Source organism: Sphaerodactylus townsendi, linkage group LG12 (assembly GCF_021028975.2).
Source record: "Sphaerodactylus townsendi isolate TG3544 linkage group LG12, MPM_Stown_v2.3, whole genome shotgun sequence".
NCBI classification, from domain to species: domain Eukaryota; kingdom Metazoa; phylum Chordata; class Lepidosauria; order Squamata; family Sphaerodactylidae; genus Sphaerodactylus; species Sphaerodactylus townsendi.
In genome coordinates, this window is record NC_059436.1 from 8,258,336 (window position 1) to 8,283,744 (window position 25,409).

Below are 25,409 nucleotides of genomic sequence, written 5' to 3' on the forward strand. Positions count from 1 at the left end.
CCTTCTTACAGCCTAGACACTCCAAGGGTTTCTCTTTTCCATCCCAGCCTTGTTTTGTACAAGAAACAGTTCTGGCAAACTGCTTTTAATTGCCATGGAAAGACACAAGGCCCCCTTTTTTCCAACCTAGCTGATGGGGAATTGATTTGAGGTATCTGATGGATGCCCTTGGCAGGCTGCCATATCACTGAAGCAAGAAGATGGCATTAGAGGTTTTAATGCAGCATGAAAATTGCGAAGCGCATGGAGATCTTGTCATTGACATTTACAAACAATCTGTGGCAGAGGCAGGCACTGCATACAGAGAGAAATGTGCTTTCGAGGGCCCCTCTCCTTGTGTTACCAAAACAGTTCTGCATTTCAACTTAAGTGGTTTACAGGGAAAGAGTTAAAATTAACAGTCCTAACAAATGTTTCTATCAAGTACTGCTTTTGCTGAAAGGGCTTTTTCATTTGCACGCTCTGCTTCCTTCCTAGGGTTAACGTCATCGAGTTTGGAAATCCTTGGAGATTTGTGGGTGGAGCTTGAAGAAGGCAGCATTTGGAGATCTCAGCAGGGTTTAATGTCACAGAGTCCACTCTCCAAAGCACCTGTTTTCTCTGGGGGAGCTGACATGTCATCTGGATATCAGCTGTATCAGTTGCAATTTCCAGAGATCTCCATGCATGGAGGCTGGCAATTTTACTTGTACCTGTAGTTCAGCCCTCCACCCCCAATCCAGTTACAATTGGTTCCTCAGCTCTTGCTTTCTGTGCCTCCTGCAAAGGTGAGGAGGGTGACAACCAGAGACAGGACTTTTTTAGTGGCGGCAACTTGCCTCCCCCTTGAAGCTTGCCTGGCTTCCAACTAACTTTTAGCAGAGGCGTAGAGGGGCAAATGGAGCTCTACCCTGCCCCCATGACCCCCCTCACGTCCCCCTGCCCCCCCCACTTACCTTAGTTCCTCTCTCCTGCCTCTTAGTTCTTCTCTCCTGCAGCCTGGTGGGAACTACACTTCCCAGGAGCAAGGTTTCCTGGGAAGTCTAGTTTCCACCCAGCTGCAGGAGAGGAACTAAGGGGGAAAAGAGAGGAACTAAGGGGCAGGGGAGAGGAACTAAGGTAAATGGGGGGCGCGGGGGTGAGGGGCACCATGGAGGGAGGGGGCAATTTCCCACCCCCACATGACCCAATGGCGCACGTCCGGGGTGGAGCACCCCCTGTCCCGTTGGTGCTACGTCACTGCCTTTTAGACACCAAGCCAAAGCTTTTCTTTTTAACCAGACTTTTAACAGAGGGCTTTCCTTGTTTGTTTAGTTGTTTTAAGGTTTGGTTCCAGTTTTCAGTTTTAAAACCACTGTCTTAAAGTGTCGACCTGAAAACTGGGAAGTAAGATATAATGCAGGAAACACCTGTGTTGCTTAAAGGATGATTAAGTCCTGTGCTGCTTAAAGGATGATTGTCCTAATCATCCTGACAGTCACCTGTGGGACTGACATCTGAGATGACTTTATCAGAACCAACTTTTAAATGTGGAAATAGGACATTCTCTTGGCTGAAAGGGCAGAGGTTTTGAAGTTTCTTTGGGTACAGAGGTTCTCTGTGGGACATAGCAGATCTTTGTGTCAGTTTGCATAAATTTTATTCCATGCTTGTGTAACTGTAAGATTTACATAAAGCACATGTTTCAAAAAGATAATGGCCTGTTTCATATATGGTCGCAAACTGTGGTTTCCTGATGATGTGAAAAAGCTTGGGTGAGTTCTGGATTTGCATTCTGCCTTCTTCCTGCCCTTTTCCACTTTTCAGCAAGCCCTAGTTTGTCATTAGATTCAAACTCCTATAGTTTTCTGCAAAGTCTGCAATTGGCTGACTGCCCGTGAAGGGGAACCTGTGAACCTCAAAGTCTGCCAGATGCATGGTGCAATCCTAAGTAGTTATATCCTTTCAAATCCTTGGACTTAGAAGCATGCAACACTACTCAGGGTGGCTCTGCCATACTGTGTGTTACCAAACCAAGGTTTGCCATCTCATCTGGATCTAGGCCATTAATCTTCAGCACTTGCTTGGTTTCTTATCCAAAACAAATTAAATTTGGTAGAGCAATCTTCAAAGTTTCTAGCAATTTAGGGAAGTAAGGATTTTGCTTCTAGTAATCCAGCATGAGCTCCAGTAATGGAAACAGATTTCAGGCTTTTTTGTTGAAGTCCATAAAGTTCTCTGAATTTAATAATGAGTGTTGGTGAAATGTTTTGTAAACATTTAGTACTTGTTTATTCCCAACCTCTAGCTTAGTAAATAGATGGAAGACTATCATGTGATAGGCTAAATATACAATACTTAAGCAATAGTTAGATTGGGTATAAGAATGGCACCAATCCACGATAAAAGGGGGGATATTTCAAGATGATAGATCAGACTTGTTTTAATTATAGAAAATGTTCCAAGTTTTTCAGATGTTTCAGGAGGTTCCAGCCTTCTGCCTGATTGAGGTTTATAAAATGTTATGTGCTGTGGAGAAAGTATTGAAGCAAGGAAGTCAATGAAGTTGAAGGGAAGTAGATTCAAAACAGACACAAGGAAGTACTTTCTTCACAAAGTGCATAATGAACTTGTGGGATCTATTACCGGTAATATAAGGTTGGCCACAGATTTAGTGAGCTCTAAAAGGGGATTGGACACATTTCATGGAGGGGTGATCCATCCATGATTATTCACTCTGAAGACTAAATCAAACATCCATGGTTGAAGCTAGTATACTTTGAATACTAGTAGCCGGGTAGGATTTGGCCTCCATGTCTTCCTTGAGGGCCTCCTAGAGGCATCTGAATATGAGAAACAACATTCTGGGCTAGGTGGGCCTTTGGCCTGATCCAGCAGTGCTCCTCTTATTGTATGGATCACTTTTCCCAGAGAGGATAGGTTTCCTTTATTCAGTTGCAAAAAGTACTGGATATTTTTCTTCTTGCTGTTTTTGCAAAGTATCAGTTCTTTTCTTGAAGTGTCTGGGACCTTTGAGCATAGGTATTCCCTGGATTTTCTGCTTTTTTTCCTCGTTCATCCTCTCCTTTCTCTGCTCGAGATGTTGCTCTTTCTTTGTTATCTATGCTTGTTCATAAATTTGGTGTCAGGTGTCAGGAAGCAGGAGACAGGAGGCTGAGATGTCAAGAGGAGCTTTTAACTGTGGATGTGTCAGACTCCCCGTGGGATTTAAGCATGTTTCACACGTCACTTAAATCTCTTTTCGAGCTTCTCTCTTGTTATTAGAATCCATTTGTGAATGACAGAAAAGCATTGTAAGTGCATTTGAGTCAAAGGCTTAAATTGACTGACCATGACATTCACAGTCACATTTTAATGTTTTTGTGTGTTTAGAGTTATGGGAACAGAGGAGTTCTATCTGAAATGTATATTCTAGTTTATCTTCTGTTTTTGTGTTATGATGTGGTAATGACATTTCACATTGTGTCCTTCCTTTCTTGAAGTTGCCGGGCAGTAGTTTTAACACACACAGAAAGAAATACTTTCTTCACAGTATGCTTCATGAACATGTGGAATTCACGACCACAAGACATTTTGTGTGGATGTCTGTATTTTTAATTTGATTCTTACTCCTATTCTATGACTGGGGAATCTGTGGCATGACCTCTTTCTTCCCGCTGTCTAATCCCTAGCTAAAATGACAAGATGTAATAAATCTTTGTCAGTATTTCTAGTAAAGGAAACTAGTGTGGTGTAGAGATGAATGTATTGGGCAAGGACTTGGGAGACTGAGGCTCATTCCGCACATGCAGAATAATGCACTTTCAAACTGTTTCAGTGCTCTTTGAAGCTGTGCGGAATAGCAAAATCCACTTGCAAACAGTTGTGAAAGTGGTTTGAAAACGCATTATTTTGCGTATGCGGAAGGGGCCTAAGATTCAAATCCCTGTTCAGCTGTAAAACTCACTGGGAGATTTTGAGAGCCGGTGTGGTGTAGAGTATTGGACTCAGATGTGGGAGTCCCAAACTTGAATGCTATGGAAGCTCACCTGGGTGAGTGGCACGCACTCAGCTTAACCTACCTCAAAGATTTGTTGTGAGGATAAAATGGAGGAGAAGAGAAGACTGTAAACTGCTTTGGATCTCCATTGGGAGAAAATGTGTAAATGAAGTCACGAAATAATAATGAATATTGCTGGGCCAATCACGCTCTCTGTTAACCTGCTTCAGTGTAACTTGAGAATGAAGGTGATACACATTTACTGAATGTAAGAATAGATTCCCAAGTGATCATTAAGTGCTTGAAAACGTGCATCTGACTTTGGCCAGAGTCCTCGGCCCCCACTGTACAAATATTGGCTTTCAAATTACTTGGAGGTGGGAGGGAAGAGATTGGGGCTTGGTTTCCATGGCAACATGGGGCTCAACTTCTAACTTTTCTAAGGAAAAGCTTGCTTCTTGCCTCTCTAAGTGGGCAATTTTCAGCAATAACTGCCAGCGGGGTAGTCAGTTCCCCGGGCCGAGGTGACAAGCCTGATTGGGTAGATGTTGGCCTCAAACCCTTAAGTGGCCTCATTGGACACTCCCTGTCAGGAAGAATCAATTTAAAATAGCAAGATGTGCACCCCACCCCCGTTCACCAAATAGTGAAGTTCTGGAAGCCTCATGGCTTCCACTGCAATCCTCAGAACACTTTCCTGGAAGCAAGCCCCAGTGAATAAACCAGAGTAAAATTCTGCTTAGGATTTCTCTGTTGGCTTCCTTCGGATGATAGGGCACCAGTGACTTGGCATATTTTGTAAAATTTGCTATATTTACCAATATGGAAGCAGAGCAGAAGGAAAGGGGAAGAGGAGCCTTTAATGGAGATTCCCCCATGTAGAGCTGCTTCCCCAACAGGCTTTCAGAAAAAGATTCTGCTTCTCCTTTAACAGAGGATGGATATGTAAAAACAGGCAATTGAGGCTTTTCATGGCAATGCCTAACATGCCATTAAGCTTTTGATAAAAGGGACAGGACATTTCTCTCCAAGCTTGTTGGCAACCCTGCTACCCCACTCTCGGTGACTATACCTTACTCCTAAGTTCTATTAACTCCACATAGGAATCCTTATCTGCCACCATCTGTTCCAGCAAAAATAGAGTAGGCTCATTTTTGGTTGTTGTCGATAGTCAGTCTCTCTCTCTCTGGATCTCCGGGCGGATTACACAGAGTAAGCGAATACAGTCTTGTGGTACCTTAAAGACTAACAAAATGCTATTCCAATATAAGTGTTTGTGGATGAAAGCCCAATTCTTCAGATTCAATGAGCATCTAAATGTGTCTCTGGGTTCCGACCTTTCCTGCTGATTCTCCATCTCCTCCATTCACCTGGAAGGGCATCACATTTTCTAGGCTCTGATCTGTATCTCTTTCCCGAAAACTTCAGAAAGATTTCCCATTATCCAGGGGGCAATTTCCTAACCAGTGCCTCCTATACATGGAGTGTATAAAACTGCCAGTATGATGCATGACGCAAGGATATCTTTCTTTCCCTCCTCAGCCTTTCAAGCAGCAGGAGGGAACAGGGGGTGCAGGTGGGACGGCAGGACATAGCTGGAGAACCTGGCCCCTCTAAAAATGGCCCTGAGAAGGGCAAGGGTTTCTTGACATCCTATCCATACAGCACACAAACCTGCTTGGACTGTAATCATGCTGGAAAGATTTGTTCCGAAGTCAGCTTGGGACCCTGGAAGTGGAACCCTGGAAAGTGTACAAATGGCAGACAATGCCAAAAGGCAGCCCGGCATAGTGGTTAAAAGGGATGGACGCTAATCTGGTGAACTGGATTTGTTACCTTGCTCCTCCACATGAAGCCTTCTGGGTGACCTTAGGTTGTTATTATTATTGTTGTTGTTGTTGTTGTTATTAATATTTATAAACCGCCCTCCCCCGAAGGGCTCAGGGCAGTGAACAAACAAATAGATAGAGCACAATAAAATCAATAATCATTAAATAACGGCTCTGTATATATTAAAACCAACCCCATTAAAATGCAGCGTTCTAACATCAGGTATATCGATGGTGTCCTACTAATGAATCCCCTAAAAAAGAGGGGGGAAGAAGAGAAGAGAGACAGCAGGGTCCACAGATGTTATAGGAGAAAAGGAGGGGAAGGGGGGGAGGGGGGCCCCTCAGCGGCCAGACTCTCCAAAGGCCCGGTGGAACAACTCCATCTTGCAGGCCCTCACTTAAAAATCATTAAGATCACTCCGGCAGGGAGACCCTCGCTGTGAGCTGGAGGTAGAGTGTTCTCCACCAGAGGCAGGAAAACCAAAGCTGTAAAAGCTCTGGCCCGGGTGGAGGCTAGCCATATCATAGAGGGGCCAGGGATCACCAGTAAGTTGGCCTCTGCTGAACGCAGAGGTTGATTTGGGACGTATGGGGCAAGACGGTTCTCTCCGAACTCTCTCAGCCGTACCACCTCATAAGTTATCTGTTTTGGGGAAGGTGATTGTAAGCTGCTTTGAGACTTCCTAAAGGTAGAGAAGAGTGGGGTGTGAAAACAAACTCTTCTTTTTCTTCTTGAACATTCCCATGCAAGCAATCCACGTCTCAAGTTCCTGGTTCAGATTTCATTTGTGCATGAACTCCTTGGGGACCTTCAGCAATCTGCTGTCCCTAAGATCTCACCACCCCACAGAGGATGATGATGCTGCTGCTGCTGCTGCTGCTGCTGCTGCTGCCCTGTTATGAGATTGCTTGTCAGGATCAGTGAACAAATGTCTACAGAGCACTTTGGACACTCAGAAGGGCAAAAAAGCCCTGTGTAAGTGCTGCTTATTAGAGCAGACACAGGCTTTTTTCCTGTCACTGTTCTCTTCCAGCTGTCTGACATGGCCCCCATTCCTTTTCCACTTGACATCCATTTGTAGCAATCCTAGATCTTTGCTGCATGTGTCTGCCAACAACGTGACAGAGCTGCCCTGGTTGTTGTCTGCCCACAAACCCATGAACTCTCGACATTCTGAATAAATAAATGCTGCCCAAGCTGCACGGTTTGCCCTCAGGGATGTCCTGAAAACCACTTCTTTCTGCAAAAGTCACCATTCCCCATCTCTTTCTTCCCCAGACTCTTCCTTGCCTGTGAGTTGTCCCCTTTGGGAGCAGAAGCAAGACTGCTCACGACCACAGAAAGTTTTTGGGAGATCTCTAAAAGGAGTGTGACAGTTTGTTACTTGGTTGACATATGCAGAGGTGGAAATTATGGGATGCTTGAGGAGGTGGAATGGACCACTTTAGACAGAGCCAGCATGGTGTGGTAATTAGATTAGGATCTAGAAGACCCAGATTCAAATCTCTTCTCAGCCTTGGAAGCTTGCTAGGTGTCTGTATGCCAGTCATTTTCTGCCAGCCTAACCTACCTCACATGCCAGTTGTTGTGAGGATAAAAAAGGGGAGGAAGAGAAGTTGTAAGACGTTTTGGGTCTCCGTGCAGGGAGAAAGGCAGGGAGTAAATGTATGAAAATAGAACAGGGCAGAGGGTAGCATTTTGGAATGTTCTCTGGCTGTTAAAAATACTTCCTTCCTTTTCTGCCATGGATAGACAGAATGTTGTGGCAATCTGGAAGGTTGGAGTGTGGAACTGAGTAAACCATGATACAGCTGTGATGCTATATAAAGGGGACCAAGAGGAAGAAAGGCCTTCCAATGGCTTTCAACAGAAGGTAGTTAGGGTGACCTCCATAGGAAGAAAATTGTTGTTTAAGTTGCTTGGCTGATGTGTTTGGTTTCTATCGTTTGGCTGACTTTGGGTTTATATTTGCACTGATGGTATGTAATGATCTGGGCAATGTGGTTGGGTTAGGTTCCCTATTTCCAGATTGGTCCTGGAGTTCTCCTGGAAGAGCAAATGATCTCCCGACTACAGAGATCCAGCCCCCTGGAGAATATGCCATTTTCAGAGATCAGAATCTATAGTGGGGTCCTCAACATGGTACCCATCAAACCTTTCCTGGAGCCCATCTAGGGTTTTTAGAAAGTGGATAGGGCTAGGTGGTATTTTTGCCCAGTGAGGCTTCTGAATGGCACAAGGATCATCACTGTGCAACTGAAGGTAAACTGGGACAACCTTTTTTTTTCACATGTTCTACCTCTGGTGGAAGCCATTTTGTGGCTGCTCCCACCATGCTGTGTCAGAAGTCCAAAGGTGCCTACAGGCTTTAAAAGATTGGGGACCCCTGCTATATAGCTTCACGGTACCCACTAAGCTCCTGCCCCTCCTCAAATTCCTTCTTCCCAAGGCACCATCTCCAAATCTACAGGAATTTCCCAAAAGCCAGAGTTGGCAATTTGAGTTGGAATAATTGAGGACAAACGAAAGAACCAATTTAGAAATGCTGAAAGGCTCAGATTGAATGACCTTGCAGTTTCTTCTACCTAAGTAATTCGTAATTTGTAGTATTCAGTGCTAGACAATTTTGCATCAGGAATTCAGCTGTACTTGTCAAAAGAACAAAAATGTACTTTAAATTATGAAAGAATTTTTCAGAATCCTTTTGATAGCAAATGGGTTGTAATTGGGCTGCCTCAGCTTGTGTGTGGGGAGATGGTATTTGACACACCAATAGCATGCATATCTCCAGTGGAGCGCAAATCCTTGGAGACCCAGGAAGGATAACTACAGTCCGAATCTCATATCCCCAAAGATCCAGAAAAGCTGTAAGAGCAAATGAAGAGACACAATTAGTGGCAATTTAATTGAAGTATTAGTTGCATATTTGTCAGAGAAAGCTAGAAGCTCACAGTAATTAAATCACTCCCCCCCCCCCCTAATATGTAACTGGGGTTTATGGGTATGTATTTTTTTGCCAAACATAACTGATCAGATATGCCTGAGTGGGTATAAAGCTTCAGTGATGAATCATTGATAAGGCTTGGATTGAATATGCCATGAACTTTGTAACCTGCATGATGATCATGTTGTTAATGTCAGGGGTTGTAGAGAGGAGAAAAACGTTTCCTTTGTTGGCTTCGGTGGATATAATACGTCCCTAGATTTTAAAGGTATGAACTTTGTTGATGCCAAGTTTCTAATTGTTCTTGTCACTTGATAACAATGTAGTATGTGTAGAAGAATTGTAGTCCATGAACATCGGCCATGCTGGCATGGGCTGATGGGAATTGTAGTCCATGAACATCTGGAGAGCCACAGGTTGCAGACCCCTGATCTAGACACTAAACTCCTACTGATGCAGAATCACATTGGCTTTCTATTGATACAGCCCAGAATCACACAGGGAAGTGGCTGGCACTGTGCCACCTGCAGTGGTGTCTGACCCATTCTTGGCTTTGTCTGTGCATCACCCAGTGAGTGGGGAAAGTCCCAGATGCTGTTCGCTGAACGAATGTAAAGTATGGTGGACTCCTGGAGCAGCTGTAACATGTAATTCAGTCTGAAGTGTTCTCTTAACTAATGATAGAGCAGGGGTGGCACGTGTGTAGGGGCTTTGTGAACTGCCAACTGAGTGCTCTCTTTTTCTCCCATGATCAAAACAATCTCAATGAATGTCAGGAGAATGAATGGGGGCGCGATGAATTAGAGTGAATGAGTGCCTTGTAATGGGGCCCTTCAGTCTGCAAGACAATTGAGCACCCGTTCACTAGTGCTTTCTCTCTCTGTCTGTCTCAATTGGTACCTGTTTAAATTTATTTCCTATTAAGGCAAGTAGAAAGAAGATGGGTAGGCGGAGCTGGTGATGGCTCTTCAGAGATGGTGTCACTGCCCATAGAGAATCACTGTCATTAGCATGCTTCTTAAGCTCAGATTTCTTATCCTAGAGCATTTTGACTGAAATTGCTGTGTTGAAATAAGTCTCTTACGGGCTATAGCAAGAGTGGTTTTCACACACACCTTTTACAAGTAGCTATTATTCCACAGGGGATGTCTTGCAGATTCACCACAGGACTTAGAGGGAAGAGATGGTCAGACTTTCATGACTGGATATTTTTTTCTTTGTAAATAACAGACTTGTAGGGTCTGAATCAAAGTTCCATATTCTTGTGAAAGGAATGTTCAACCATTTATTTATTTATTTATTTATTTTGATAGACCGCCAACCCCCAAAGGGCTCTGGGCAGTATACAATGGTTAAAACACACTAAAATCAAAACAGTAATATGTTAAAACAATATAATTACAATTGCATGACCTCTGCAACAAGAAGGTCAATAGTTATGGCTGCCCGGAAAAATTCCACATTCCATTATATATCTACCTTATAGTTTCTCTCAGCAAAACTGACAGCATTTCTGTGGGGCCATTTTCAGTTATGATTATGGAATATGGGGAAAAGGTTAATACACGTACACATTGCTGTCCCAAGTAAAATCAGGACCCAGGATGGTTCTGCTTTACAAGGGGAAAAGTGCTTGGGAGACCCAGCTGTGGAAGCCCCAGAATCACATCTAGTTAGGTTCACACAAAGATTGGCTTCTATGATATAAAGGTGGGACCTGTTCACATGATCCCAACCCAAGAACACTTGTCTGGTAAAATCCGAGTACATTCATAAAAGAATGTATATATAGGAGCTTTCCAGGCTGCTTTTTTTGTTTTTTGAAGTGCACAAAGCTATACCCTTCCTTTTTCCAGAAAGAAGGTAGTGGAGGGGTCGCCAATCTTGCTGATCCTGTTGGCACTAGGCTTGGTGAATACCCTAGAAATTTGGTAAAATTCAGATTGGGATTTATTCAGGCATAAAAGTTATATCTATGCCCGAATAAGACAAATAACATATTCAGATATACCCGAATATTCGGTTCCGTCTGATTTTTTGAGTATTTTTGTGTCTTTTGTATTTTGGCCTGCAGGGGGCGTATTTTTAAAGCTAGCGGTACTAAAATTTCAGGGTATCATACGGAGGCTGTCCTGATGATACCACCCATGTTTGGTTGTAGTTGTGCCCGCGGAGTCACCGTAAGAACGAGACGAGACGCGGAAATATCATCTGGTGGAGAGAGCCAGCAGCGGGAGCGCGGGGTCCGTGATCCTGGCAACTCTGCCGCATGCTAGTTTCTGGTACCTTTTATTAGGGTTACAGCGGGGGCGTGAAAAGGGGTGGATCGGTGGGAGACCGGGAGATCATCATGTGATGCATGATCTCATCGGGCTGCTACGTGCGGGAGGAAGTGTCTACATCTGGGTCTAATCCACACCTGGGGGCAAAGGCTCCATTGTCCCTTTGTCTGGGACACCTGGTGGTTGTGAGCCAGGTAGTTCATGACCTGTGACTCACCGGGGGGTGGGGGATGGGGGAGCGGGTGCGACCAGAAGGCCGTAGTTGGGCCGGCATGCCAGCGCTCTGCCTACGGTGCTGCTGGGTCAGCGGCTCATCCCTACATTTGGTGAAGTTTGGTTCAGGGAGGCCAATGTTATGGACCCCCAAAGGGGGTGCCCCATCCCCCATTGTTTCCAATGGGAGCTAACAGGAGATGGGGCTTCCCCTTTGAGGATCCATAACTTTGGCTCCCCTGAACCAAACTTCACCAAACTCGGATGGTATCATTAGGACAGTCCCTGGATGATATCCTGAAATTGTGGTGCTGCTAGCTTTACAAATGCTCACCCTGCCGTCCAAAATACAAAAAATACCCCCCCCCCCCAAAAGCCCAAATACCTTGCATTCGGATTCGTTCACATTCGGGCAGGACATATTCAGCCGATTTTGGCCCGAATTCACCCAGATTCGGGCCAAATCTGGTATATGTTGCACCCAAATCTCCAAGCCTAGTTGGCACCTTTTAAATTCTGTCACAGCTTGATGAGAACTGCCACAAAGTGGCTGCCTCAGGAGGTGGAGCTGACTATAAAATGGCCACCATAACTCATCTTCAGTCACACAGTGAAGATTCTTATGCTGTGGTGGCATCTGCTACCATACCAAAGTTTTTTTGAAAAAATCTGAACAGCCAATCAGGTCTCCAATGGCCAGTCAGAAGTTTTGTTGGCCAAAAACCCCACCCACTTCCTAAAAACATTGGCATATGCCAGGAAAGATACCAGTGGCCACTGTGGTCCTCAGGTGCATCACTATGGGGATGCCTGAGGTAGAGCATGGAGTTGAGTTTGTACAAAACTCCATGTGCACTAGTGTTCTAGCTCAATGATACAGCTTTTCAAATTAGTAACTGGGACTTCTAAGCCTACTCTTGGCTAGTAGACTCTTCACATAATTTACACTGAGAGAAAATGCAGAGTATTAATAGTGGATTATTAGTCTAGGGTGTAATGTGAGACATTCCCTGTTCAAACCACAGCTGAAGTATGAACTCACTTAGTGGCCTCTGACAGCTTCAGCCCTTAGTTGTCATATATAACAACCTTTATGTAGTAGAATACTTGCAAGAATTCCTTCAAGTAATGGAAAATACTGTACAAATTCTTCTTACTATTTTTGACAGTCCCATTTGTGCTGACTTGGCTATAGCCCCCAGTCAGTCATGTTTAGTAAATAGGTCCCTGGGACTCTGAATAATTCTTGAAATGCAGTCTTCTTTCTTGACACTATTCTGGCATTTTTAGTCGGGGCCAGTTCACATATAAAGTCACTCTCCCCCCCCCCCCCCTCATGTGCAGAGTCAAAAGATGTCCCCTGGGAGTTCCAAGCTCTGAATTCAGTTCCCAGATGTGCACAGGCCAAGTTCAGATTGGGACTGTAGTGTGCACAGCAAAGGTCTCAAACCTTTCTTATTGTGCCCCTTTCACAGCCTGAATAGCCCCCGAGAACACTAACTGTACCTCTCATTATATAAGTGGTCCTAGGGCCATTTCAGCTGAGGAGGCAGAGTGGGAAAGACGGGCATTAGCCTCATCTTCCCCTTTGGTGCTCTTCCATTCTGAATCAGGTCCATGTGTACCTGAGAATTAAGGTCCAAGCATGGAACTACCCTTGCACATCTGATTGATATTGGAAGTGTGGGGAACGGAAGCACTTCGTAATGTGTGGATTATCTTTCTGAACTGTCCACACAAGCTCAAGCTCTGGCCCTTTCTGCACGGGCCTAATACGGTGCCCTGGGGACGGCTAAAACGCCTTCCCCAGGGAGCTGTTCGCACAGGGGGCGCAGCTGCTTCGCAGCTGTGCGGCCTGAGTGGCGCAAAGCCACCGTTTTCCTACCTCACTTCCCGAGCAAGGTTTACGGAAAACGGTGGCTTCGAGCCGCTGCTGTGCGAACGGCAGCAGCTCAAAGGCGCCTTCCCTCCCCCCATATCCGGTCAACCTACCTGCACTGCGGCCCTCCGGCACATCGCCGAGGTTTGGGGACACGCCCCCTCTGCCCTGCGACTCCGGAGCAGTTGCACAGGGCAGGGGGGGGCATGTCCCCTGGCCTCGGCGATGTGCCGGAGGGCCACAGAGCAGGTAGGTCGACCGGACGACGGCGCAGCGCAGCGCAGCGCCGTCGTCCCAGTAGGCTCTGGGACCGTTCATGCAAACTGTCCCAGAGGGGTTGGGTTGGGCGCCATCGTAATGCGTCGCACTCCAACCCCTACCATGGCGCTGCAGAAATGGCCTCTGTGTCCTGGGTAATGGGGCCAATTTAGATCCCACCAGGGAACGTATGATGGGATATTTTACCCCATTTAAAAACATTTTTCATTTTACTTACGTGGAATCTAATTTCCAGTTTTGTGAGTTCAGTTTGGAGAACTCCTCCTTTTTGCATTTTTAGCATTCTGGTATCATCAGCAGTCTCACTGCTCATCCCCAAGGGGGTGTGTGTGTTAAAAAGCATTGGACACTGCACTGCATTCTTTTCACCATTGTGAAAACTGTTCTTGCCCTCTTCTTCCCAATGAACCAGTTTCTGCTAAGGCCAGTCCTTTAATTGCAGGACTGTTGCTCAGAAGCTTTGATAAGGAACATTGTCAGAAGCTTGGTAGAAGCCCAAGGATATAATGTCTACCATATTACACCTACACATTTGCTGACACTTGCCAAGAATTCTAGAAGGCTTTTGAGGCAGAGTTTCCTTTTGCAGAAGCCATGCCAATTCTCCCCCTGTTATTCTATGTGTTTAATAATTGTAGCTGTAATTATGCTTTCCACCAATTTACCCAGGACAGGCATTAAGCTAGTGGGTCTGTAATTTCCTGGCTTCTCCCTAGATCCTTTCATAAGAATTGGTGTTTCCATAATTTCTTTCCAAATTTTCTAGTGCGGGGGTTGATTGTAGCAACACATTCACTTCATGTATTTAGATCCAGGGTCTCCAGGGGCCTACAACATGATGCCCACCAAGTATTCTTAGCATTTGACCAGCAACTGGAGAGCCTTTTGGCTGGACAGATTACAATAATGTTGTTTCAGTGCCAGTTGCCAGCGTAGTGTTGCTTTCATTCTCTCTCACTTCTCTATCCAAGTTTATTTTTAAAATTATCCCTCTTCTCCCCACCACTTATTTGTGTGTGTGTGTGTGTGGCAGGCATTTTGTGGTCTTGCCCACTACCCAGAACTCCAAAGAGGCGCACAGGCTCATAAAGGCTGAACAGCTCTGATTCAGAAATATATAATGTTTTTTTCTCTCCAAATTAGTTTACAGCATCTTTCTCCTCTTCATTCTATCTTAACAACAACCCTGTGAAATAGGTGAGGCTGACAGAGGGTGACTAGTCTAAAGTCACCCAGCAAGCTTCTATGGCACAAGTGGAGATTCGAACTTGAATGTCCCAGATGTTAATCTGCCCCATTCTAACTACTGTGCCACAATTAAAATGATAAGGCAACAGTTTATAATTAAGATCAAAATATCACACACCTCTGAGCAAAACTATGTAATATTGCTTATTGTTATCTGATGTTTTGGTCTGGCCTAATAAAAGGTACTGCAATACTTAGGGTCTTTAACAATCCATTGGCCAATGCCGTCTACTTCATTGAATGGCCAGCCATGTCACATGGAGTACTTGTTTATCCAGGGTACCCCATCTAGACCCACTTATTTGTTGGTTTTGAGTTTGTCAGTCATCAAACTTCATATCTTCTTTTTCGAATCCAATTCCTTGGATACCTTCCCTGAAAAAAACATGGTTCAGGAATCTAGTGTCTTCAGAGAAGACCATTGGCCAGAGTTAATTTAGCTTCTCTGCAATCTCCCTATCTTCCCTCAGTAATATTTTCACACCTTGGTTGTATCTAGGATCCAATCTGGCTGGTTTTCTCCTTCTGATGTATTTAAAGAAATGCCTTATTGTTTACCATCTTTCGCAATATGCTCCTCAGATTCTTTTGCATATGCTGCATTAATTGTAAGTAACACAAAAATATTAATTTATTTAGGAATTGTTTATATGTATAAAATGCATATATCTTATTGAAGTCAAATGGAGGAAAGTGGACTTTGTCCCAGTGTTGCTGTTGGGTCCCACTCTGAATTTTGCACGCTGCCTTTAAAAAAGAACGGAAGACCATCCCACCCAGGGTAATTTGCATTTGAATAGTCAGATTTGAAGCTGTTTTGGCAAGAAGTAACAGGGAAGTCACTTTCTCTCTGTACAGACAATAGAGTCGTATCTGAGATGGAGACAAGGGAATAACTGACAGCTTGGGGCACAACACCAAACTGCTACAGCCAGGGAGAGTCCAGTTCTTTACATTTACATCTTTACAAGACAGCAGAGTCAGTTACCTGTACAGCTGTGCAAGAACCAAATGGATTCTATGAAAAATGTATGACTTTGATGGTAGTTCAATTCTGTGGGATGCATGAAAGAAACTGAGGAATAGCCGGATTCCACATTAACAGCCATGTATCAGAGACCCATAACTGTTTGATACAAAATGGACTGGAATGGCATGAACTTGCTGATAGTTGTTCAGGTCTCATGAACTACATGTTGCTGGACGTTGAGATATACCTTTCTGTGTGTTTTTGTATCTTATTTATAAGGCTTTGTAGACAATTTATACAGTAAAGTGTGTTTATTCAATAGGTATTATTCAACAGGTATGGCTTGTTGTATTGAATATAACAGCCTACGTACAGTTAAGTGTTTTTTAGGTTATTTGACTTTTGCACTATATGTTCTCCAATTTATACTACATACATGGTTAGGATTGGCTGCTTGGAGAGACATATCCCTTTTTTCCAATTCTGTCATCTCTTTTTTTAAAAAAAAAAAACAAACAAACCAGAACTATTCACAGTATTCCAACTCTGGCTGCTACATAAATGCACATTACAACGAGATAGTCCTGCAAGTCTTGTTTTCAGTCCTGTTCCGAATAATAGCACACATGGTAACTTAATGTTGTAATTAAGTTATCCTCTAGGGACTCAGGGTCTCTGTTCTGGTTAGTCACAGTGAGTTCCAGGCTCCAGCAGGACATACGTAGCAACCTGTATCACTTCACACTCGAGGCTATTCAAACTTCATCAACACAGCAAGGATTTTCCTTTGTACTTTCATTGCCACTATGATTGGCATCCACAAGGGAGTTTTCGATGCACTTTCTTTCCTGGACCACAACTTTCCTTGCATTTCTTCCTCATCGTGGCATCAGAGGACCTTTGGGGAAACCTTTTTTTAGAAAAAAATCAGTAACTGCTGTACCGTTGTAGTGCTACAGCAGTTTTTTTTTAAAGGCCTCCAAAATGTCCTGCAGTAGTACAGTGGGGAAAAGGCTGGACATGAGGGACTGAGAGCAGGAAATGGCTCCTGTGCACATGAGTCTTTTGAAAATGCACACCTTCCTGTCCAGATGGCAGGCTGCCTTGCTTAGGCAAATGACTGGAGCAAAGCAGGTTCGGAACAAAACATAACAAATATATGGATATCATCGTGTGAATGCGCCAAGACCCAGCACTCTGTTTGGGAGCAAAGGTGCAAAAAAAGAATCTGTGTAACTGCACACTCAGTTGTCCACTTCCAAAAGACTTTGCAACCCATCCTGGCACCGTCCTGAAGAATTTGTTGCCCTCCGCAGCATTCCGCCATTCATGCTCTCGGCTCTTTGCCTGCCTCCCTCGCTGGCAAATGAGCAGTGTGGCTTTCAGGGCCCTGATAACAAGCTCCCCATATGGTCCATTATTCTCTCCCATTGATTAATTTGGTTAACAGGCTCTTGAATATCCTGTTAAGGGTCATCCAGCTGGAGGCGAGTGCAGCTCCTGCCTCTAAGCACAGTAACTGGTATCTAGGCCACCTTTTTAAATAACAGGCTAGCTATTATAAGCGTGAAGGTCCACCCGGGCCAGGTGCCTCCCTGGTATTACTAAGCTGCATCCCAAGTTCCTGGGGCTCCATATGCTGCTAACCAGCTATTCGTACCCACCAGCCAGGAAGATATAATCTCAATGGTTGAAAAATCCCAGCATTGTGTGTTGCCCCTTCTGCACTGGCTTGCTAACCATTTACATGATAATGGGTCGGTTCTTCTTCCCCCTTCTCTGGGCTGCTCTACCATAATGAACTGGCGGGTGTTGCGTAGCTGGGTGAGCTCCACTTCCAACAGCTGGGGCAAAGGCTTGTGTCGCTCCCCGATTGATGAGGATAAGAAGAAACGACATGCTGAATCCTTTTTTAATTTAATCATATTTAACCACGCAAATGAGCCGAGTCTGGGACCAGGCAGGGAGATGCAGTCCTGGAAATGGCAGCTCGTGGATGGTTTGGAGACAGTCATATCCATCCTTGCCTTGAGAAAGCAAGTAACTTTTAGAAGCAAAGTGGCATTTTAAAAAATATGGCGTTGGTCCAGTTCACTGAGATACTTTGGGGGAGGGTATGAAGTGGACATTGTCAGCCTCTAATCTCACTGTCCTTGGTTGTTTAATGGCCTGTTCTGTCAAGCACCGCTCTGATACTAGACGCAGGAAGGAAGGTGCTTACGCATCAGGGCCTGGTCATATAGGAACGGCTCTCTTACCAAGCTGCTTGAGCTATCACTTGAAGGTAGCACTGACTCATTCCGCACATGCAAAATAATGCACTTTCAAACTGCTTTCAGTGCTCTTTGAAGCTGTGCGGAATGGCAAAATCCACTTGCAAACAGTTGTGAAAGTGGTTTGAAAATGCATTATTTTGCGTGTGCGGAAGGGGCCACTGTGTGAAGTGACTTGGCCTTCAGCAACTTGGGAGGAATCAATGAGGGTACCTTTATTGGTAAAATGCTAACCCTGGTGAGGCAGAGGAGGAGGAAGGCTCCTGTCAATTGTGCACTTTTTAGGATATTTAAAAAACCAGAATCTTCTGTCCCCAATTTGGCCCTCCTGCTATGATGGGAGGCCCTCTCCCAGCAGCCCTCATTGCCTGCCAGTGCCACAGCAACGTTGGCATCACGTGTGCTATAACATCACTTCTGGGGAAATCTGGAAGTGATGTCAGGAACTCTAGGAATTGCCAGAGAGTCTGTAGTTTTATCGTAACATTTCTAGCAATTACTGGAGCTACCTGATATTACTTCTGATTTTTTCCAGAAATGACATCTTGGCCCACACAACTACACACTCTCCCCTAACGTCTTTATCCTGCAAGCTCCTGGCAGCCTTACTTGCTGCCGCCCCCCCCCCCCCGCACACACACACACATACACATTTCAAACATTAACAGGCAACTGAACATGAACAAATACACAGGGCTCCCTCATCACATCTTATTGATCCCTATGATATTGCTTGGAGATTGTGTGATTACCATTTTAAGAGGCTGCAAGCTTCCTCTCTGTAGCCACTGTGTTCAAAAACAAAGAGAGGATAGGAATCGAGAGCATGCTGAATGACCCCAATACCATCTTTAGCATTACAGTTTAGACAACTGTAAGTGCTGGGGAAGACCTTTCTCTGCCAAGGACCCTGGAGAAGAGCCATGATGACCAGTCAGAAAAGTCACTTTTGAGCTGCAGGAACGAATCATCTACCCTGTGATAGATTAATAGTAGATGCACAATTTTAGCTATCAGGGAACTGAGGGCACTTCCTCAACATGGGTTGGATCCAGACACTGTTGTGACGTGTACCTCCTAGATTGTCCTGCCTCAACAAAGAAAATCTGGGAAGTGAGTGGTTACAGTAGCTCAGTGTTCAATGCTGTGTGACCACCACTGTTGTCATGAGTGTGAGATTCACCACAGCAACTGCAGCAGCCTGAAGCCATCTTATTCTGAAGTAGTGCACATGAAGGCAGTGAGAAAAGAGGGCAAGGTCTCCCCCTAGAAACCAGGGTGGAAAAGGAAGGTGAGCAAGATCCATCTGCTACAGTTTCCCCTTCGTGGTGATATTTCATCATCCCCCAAAGCAGCACTTTTCCTCCTCTTCCAGCTCTCCCTGGCATCGTTGCTCTCTCCCACGCAGAGTTCTGCAGCTGGTGTGCCGAAAACCATTTGTTTGAAAAGCTTAGGGGGAAAGAGAGGGAGGAGGAGGATTATATTTTGTACCTGTGCTTATCTCCAAATTAAAACCTGAAGGCCTGCGTGGAGGGAACAGGGCTCGGTTCTCTGCCAGGAAGGTGAAGACAGCCTCCCCTCAAACGCCTACAATGTGGAGTGGCAGAAAATCTTTTAGTGTATTTGGGGAGGGACAGGGAAGCCAAACCGCTTCCACACAGTTGTCTGGCTGCCGTGAATCAGCCTCCGAATGGCTCCCCTTTTTCATTCTCTCCCAAGATTTAGCTCCCTTTTTTGATGGTGTGCTAATGTCTACCCACCTGCCAGTGCTCCCTGAGATTTAAATGTGCATCAGAAAGATAGATTGCTTCTCTGGCTCCCACACCAACTACGAACCAAGATACACCAATGACGTATTGTATCCCATTTCGCCCCCTCCCCCCAACAAAGGGAAGGAAAACAGGATACAGTGCTGAGTGCCTCTGAACTGTAATGATGGTAATAACACATCACACTTGCATCGAATGCCGCTCGTCTTGAAGAATGCCACACAGACAGTAGCTGTAATTAAGTGCAGCCCGCATCCATGTGGGGCAGGTTATGAAGCACTGAAGATTACAGGGGTCCGGAAGAGCAAACAGATGATTTCGGAATAAAGGTTACAGTTGTTCCATTCACTCCTGGCTTGGCTGAGGGTGACTATTGGAGGCTTTGAACGAACCATACAAGTTGGGGGAGTGGTAGACAGACTGTTATTAACTGTGGTTGGCTGCTGAGAAAACACATCTCTGCTGTTCGAGGAATTCCACCGCTCCAGAGTAGTTTCTGGGCAGAATACAAAGTGTACCCCGCCCCCACTTACAGTTCCAAACCATTTGGAACCAGGATCTCTTCGGGAACATCCCCTTCTGCATGTACCCCATGCTCAAAGTACCCCTGACCTAGTGTCAAGCCCCGGATCTGTTACCAATAATGAGCGCAGTGATTTCAATCAGAAGCTTTTATTGACAGACAGCAGTTTGACCATATCGAGGGAAAGCCAGAACTAAGGTCTGGCTTTCCACAAGCCCAATATAAGTTCACCCTTCCACCCCTCTTCCTTCCTCCTTCCCAAATGCCCAGGCATAATTCTGCAGGGAGTGTACTAGCCATTACTCTTCAAGGCCATGAGTGCTGATAAGAGCGCATTCTAAATCACTACACAGTACAAGCATGGAGACAGCGAGAAAATGAAAGAGAGATTAGCATCCTCAGTAAAACATGATCCAGATCCCATGCAGTGTCAGGGGCCCCTGACATCTAGAGCCTATTTTAGTGTGTGCCCAAACACAAAATGCACAATTCCAGGTGAGGGGGGAAGGTGTGCAGTTTTTTTTTTTTTATATATATAAACCTTTAATGGCATAATTAAAACAGCAGCAATATACCAGAAAAATGGCGACCTCAGTGTAATGATACAATCTCCAGTACAGTTATAACCGCTTGCTGATGACAGAGCACAAAAAGTTAGCCAGCGCTTCCAATACACTTGCAGAACCACAATCCAACATCGTTACTACACAATTGATAGATTAATATTATCAATGGGGGTTTAATACCACAGGTTTAGATATTTATTCCTGGCTAAACTGTGTAGCGGGCAGTTGTAATATCACGATAAGTTGGATTGATTCTTTGTAAAGCTGAACTGCAGGTGGGGACAAAAATCTTTTCACCATTAAAAGGCACTTTCTGTATTCTGCCCCTGAGTGGTAGCTGAAGGGAGAATATTGCACCTAGCAAGGGTCAGGGGCTCGTTACCGCATGATTGTTTGGGTTCCTGAAGACCAAATGGAAATACTCTTGGCCATGTGGTATAGGGTTTTAATGGTATACCCAAGTGCAAGGGAGAGCAGCGTTTATTCAGCCTTGCTGCATCAGGTGACTATACTACCGAGATCATACAATCTCTTTTTTGATAGTCAGCTTTAGCTCATTGGCATTCATTCTAAAACCAATGCATCAGCTGATAGACCCATTTCATGGATTTTCGCATACTCAACAAAGGACCACCACTTTCGGTTTTGGCTATGAAAAGAAAGAGCCTGGTAAGGTAAAGCTTTTGTGACAGTTATTTTAAAGCACAATTACGTTATCCAGAATTGGAAGGTCAATGCACCATGCTCTTGTATGGAGGTAGATGTTGGCCCACCTCCAAACAGACCGCAGCATATGGGACTGGAGTAAGAGTAAGCCGAAGTATACTATAGAGAGAAGCATGACTGAACTCTTTCCATATCGCCAGCTCTCCATGCTTGTATGTATCCACAGTGGGATTCGATTATGAAAGTAATTGCATTCAGAATTGATTTTAGCATTGAATGCCTTTAATGGCTGCAGGTATTTTAAATTCATGACCTTTGGTGCTGAAAAAATAGCGGCTAATGGCCTTTGCAAACTAAGTTTGCTTGATTCAATGGCCAATTTCCTTTGGGTAACCCAAGAGGAGTTATAATTAGAAGGTGGAGAACCCAGGTATTTAAAATGTTTGTTACCTGTTCAAGAAAACTGTTCATTATTTATTGGCCAACTAAATGTAGTCTCCAAGAACAAGCAAAAACCATTATTTTGACTTTTGCAAGGAATTAAAGCGTCAGGTTATTATGACTACAATAATATATTCAACACAAGGCGATGCTCAGTAAAGCGTTTCAAGCCAGCTTTTGTATGCGGAGAGTAATATAAGCGTCATCAGCATACAAAGAAGTAAAGGTATGGTCATATGATTCAAAGCGGGGGCAGTCGCGAGGAATCCTCCATCATCCAAAAAGGAAGCCAGATCACTTAAAAAAAAAAGAAAAGATTAAATAGGGTTGGGGCCAAAACACACCCCTGTTTGACACCCCTGTTAATTGTATTTATACTTAAGGACTAGAGGTATACCATCAGGGAGAGAGCATTTGGATCTTGACAGGTAGTGTGTCATGATGCTAAGGAAACCATTACTAGTGCGTAAGTAGCCTTCTGTCAATTCCTAGATTAACAAGTTTTTCTCCACAGTAGATTTCTGGAGAACAGAGTCAAATGCCCCTTTAAGTCCAAAAAAAGGCCACAAACAGGGATGATTGCTTCGCTGGTGTATTTTTGTGAGCGAGAGTCCTAAGGATCAAACAATGATGATCTAAAGTAGATTTCCCCATGTTGAAATCCTATTTGTTCTGGGCCAATCGATTTTGTTTCTGTAATCCCATGAAGAGAGTTTATTGTGCAAATATTTTGCATATACCTTGCCAGTGATGGACAATAAACTAATGCGGACTGGTAATGGTGGAAGGGAGCAAAAAAATCTCACTTTTTTGAAGGAGCAGGAATTATAATCGCGATGTAGGTCCAATCTGATGGTACAAGAGCTGTTTGATTAACGGATGTAAAAGAAAGCTGCTAGTACCGGGGACCACCAGTCAACTAAAAAGGTTCTTAAATAATAACTCTGGAGGGGGGAACCCGCCGGGTCCTGGAGCCTTGTGGTCCCTTTAGTTTAAGCACAATTCTCACGCACTTCTTCTGCTTACAGACAGGGGGCCACTTTCCTGGACTGTCGCCGTTTTATGTAGAGCAGAAACATGCAAATTAGAGAAAATGAAGGGTCTCATTAAAGAAACATCAAGGAAGTATTTCTGCCAGATATGACTGGGTATACAGAGCTGCTGATGGAAACTAAGTTTGAACCCTGAGTCATTTGGATTACAAGGGACCGAAAACTTCCTTTGAGTCGTTACAGTTTATTGCCTGTACAAGTTGCTCCCAGTGATCATTTAGTAGTATCAATTTACGTTCTTTGAGAATACTATGAAGTTGGTTCTTTAGGGAGAAGTATGTACCCAAGGTGTTACTACAGGAGGTATCTCTAAAGATTGCATATGTCTCCCGTAAGAGTCCCTTTGTGCGATAGTATTCATCATTTAGTACTAGGTCATGTCGACTTCTTGATTTGGTTCTTTCCACATGACTGGTGGTCGTAGTAGTGGCAATAATCTCCTGCGTTAGCTCTTCAAATGTGCGTAAAACACAAACAGGATTAATAGTTTGAAGAGTGAGTGATCTTAGGGCCATGAGCTTATGGGAATAAAGTATGGTGCTGACTTCCCCAGTATTATTTTTAGGCCAACTCATTTCCACAAGCCCAATATAAGTTCACCCTTCCGCCCCTCTTCCTTCCTCCTTCCCAAATGCCCAGGCATAATTCTGCAGGGAGTGTACTAGCCATTACTCTTCAAGGCCATGAGTGCTGATAAGAGCGCATTCTAAATCACTACACAGTACAAGCATGGAGACAGCGAGAAAATGAAAGAGAGATTAGCATCCTCAGTAAAACATGATCCAGATCCCATGCAGTGTCAGGGGCCCCTGACATCTAGAGCCTATTTTAGTGTGTGCCCAAACACAAAATGCACAATTCCAGGTGAGGGGGGAAGGTGTGCAGTTATAAAAAAGACGGTTTGTGCAGCTCAAGTCATGCAAAGACTACATAATGCCACAGCTGAGGTTAAAAGTGCTCAATACCTATGTGAAAAGCAGTCATCTGCTTATTTATTGAGAAGATTTCTATTTTGCCCTGACCTGGATAGCCCCAGGCTAATCTCTCGTGAAATCTCAGAAGCTGAACTGCATCAGCCCCAGCTAATATTTGGATGGGAGACCTCTAGCTATTGGTTTTTTAAAAAAATCTAATAAATAAATCTAATAAGGAATACCAGGGTCCTGACAGGGAGGTAGGCAGGCAATAGCAAACCACCTCTGAATGGCTCTTGCCTTGAAAACCCTACATGGTTGCCATAAGTCAATTATGACTGGAGGGCAAAAGAAAATGCAATTACCGCAGTCAGCAATGTAGAAACAAACCATTACAAACAAGCCACTGATCATAAACAGCATGGAAAATATCCATAAAAGAAGCAGACCATTTAAAAAGCCAATAAGATAAAACCTCTAATTAAAAGCCCAGATATAAATATGTGCTTGGTATGTGGAATGGTTTAGAATAGCCCAATCTTGTCAGATCTCAGAAGATAAGCAGGGTTGATATTTGGAAGAGAAGATCACCATGGAAGACTTTGCAGAAAAAGGTAACAGCAAACCACTTCAGTTTCTCACTTGTCTTGAGAGGGCTGTTTGATAGTGGAATGTCCTACCTCGGAGTATGTTGGAGTCTCCTTCTTGGGAGGTTTTTAAACAGAGGCTGGATGGCCATCTGTCAGGAGTGCTTTGATTATGTGTTCTTGCACTGCTGGGGGTTGGACTTGATGGTCCTTGTGATCTCTTCCAACTCTATGATTCTATGAAAACCCTTTAGAGTTGCCATAAGTCAGCTGCGAGCTGATGGTACTTTACACACACAGAAAGATGTGCTTTGGTCTGGTGTGGGCAAGAAAGTAAAGTGGACTTGTGAGTCTCAAGGCTCTTCTAGAATCCCAGACCCTGATCAAGTGCCCCCATGTCTCCTGTTTGATTAATAATTTTATTTATTTAACTTACATGCATATTGTAATTTGAAGACATTCCCTGTAGATTTCTGCTTACTCTCCACAAAGACTTCACCAATGTTTCAAAGATGAAGGAAATCGTTCCAGAACACATTGGCAGGGCGGGGGGATGTCTCTCCAGCCAAGTCATGTGAAGTCATTAGTAATAAGACCAAGGTGAAGATGCCTGAAAATATCCAACATGATATTATCAACAGGGTCTTTATTGGAGCAAAGTGTTACAAAATATTTGGTCTTGTTTTATTTCTCTTGCTCTTGGGGTTTTAAAAAACTATCCCTCCAAATAAAAAATGATTGGAATTTATTATACCTCTTTTGTGAAGCCTAAGTATAACACTCTTATGTACTAATAAGGTGGAAGTTGCAAAGTTTTATGAGGTTACTGGGATTTCTAGGTAATGTGCAAAACACAGTGGCCATTTCAGCACAAAGCATTTTAAGTGTGTTCCAAGCATTGTGAAAATAATTGTTTTCCTGGGGTTTTGCCTGCATAACCTATTTTTAAAAAGGTAAAAACCGTTCTTTAAAAAAGCCCAAGCATGTGTGACTTCGATGCTACCAAGACTCG

The 25,409-nt window shown here is 44.1% G+C and overlaps 1 protein-coding gene across 2 annotated transcripts in view; it reads left to right on the forward strand.

The window, feature by feature from the left end:
* Positions 1–25,409, forward strand: part of LZTS1 (leucine zipper tumor suppressor 1) — a 63,889-nt gene that overhangs the window by 23,028 nt on the left and 15,452 nt on the right. The gene's annotated exons all lie outside the window — the stretch shown is intronic.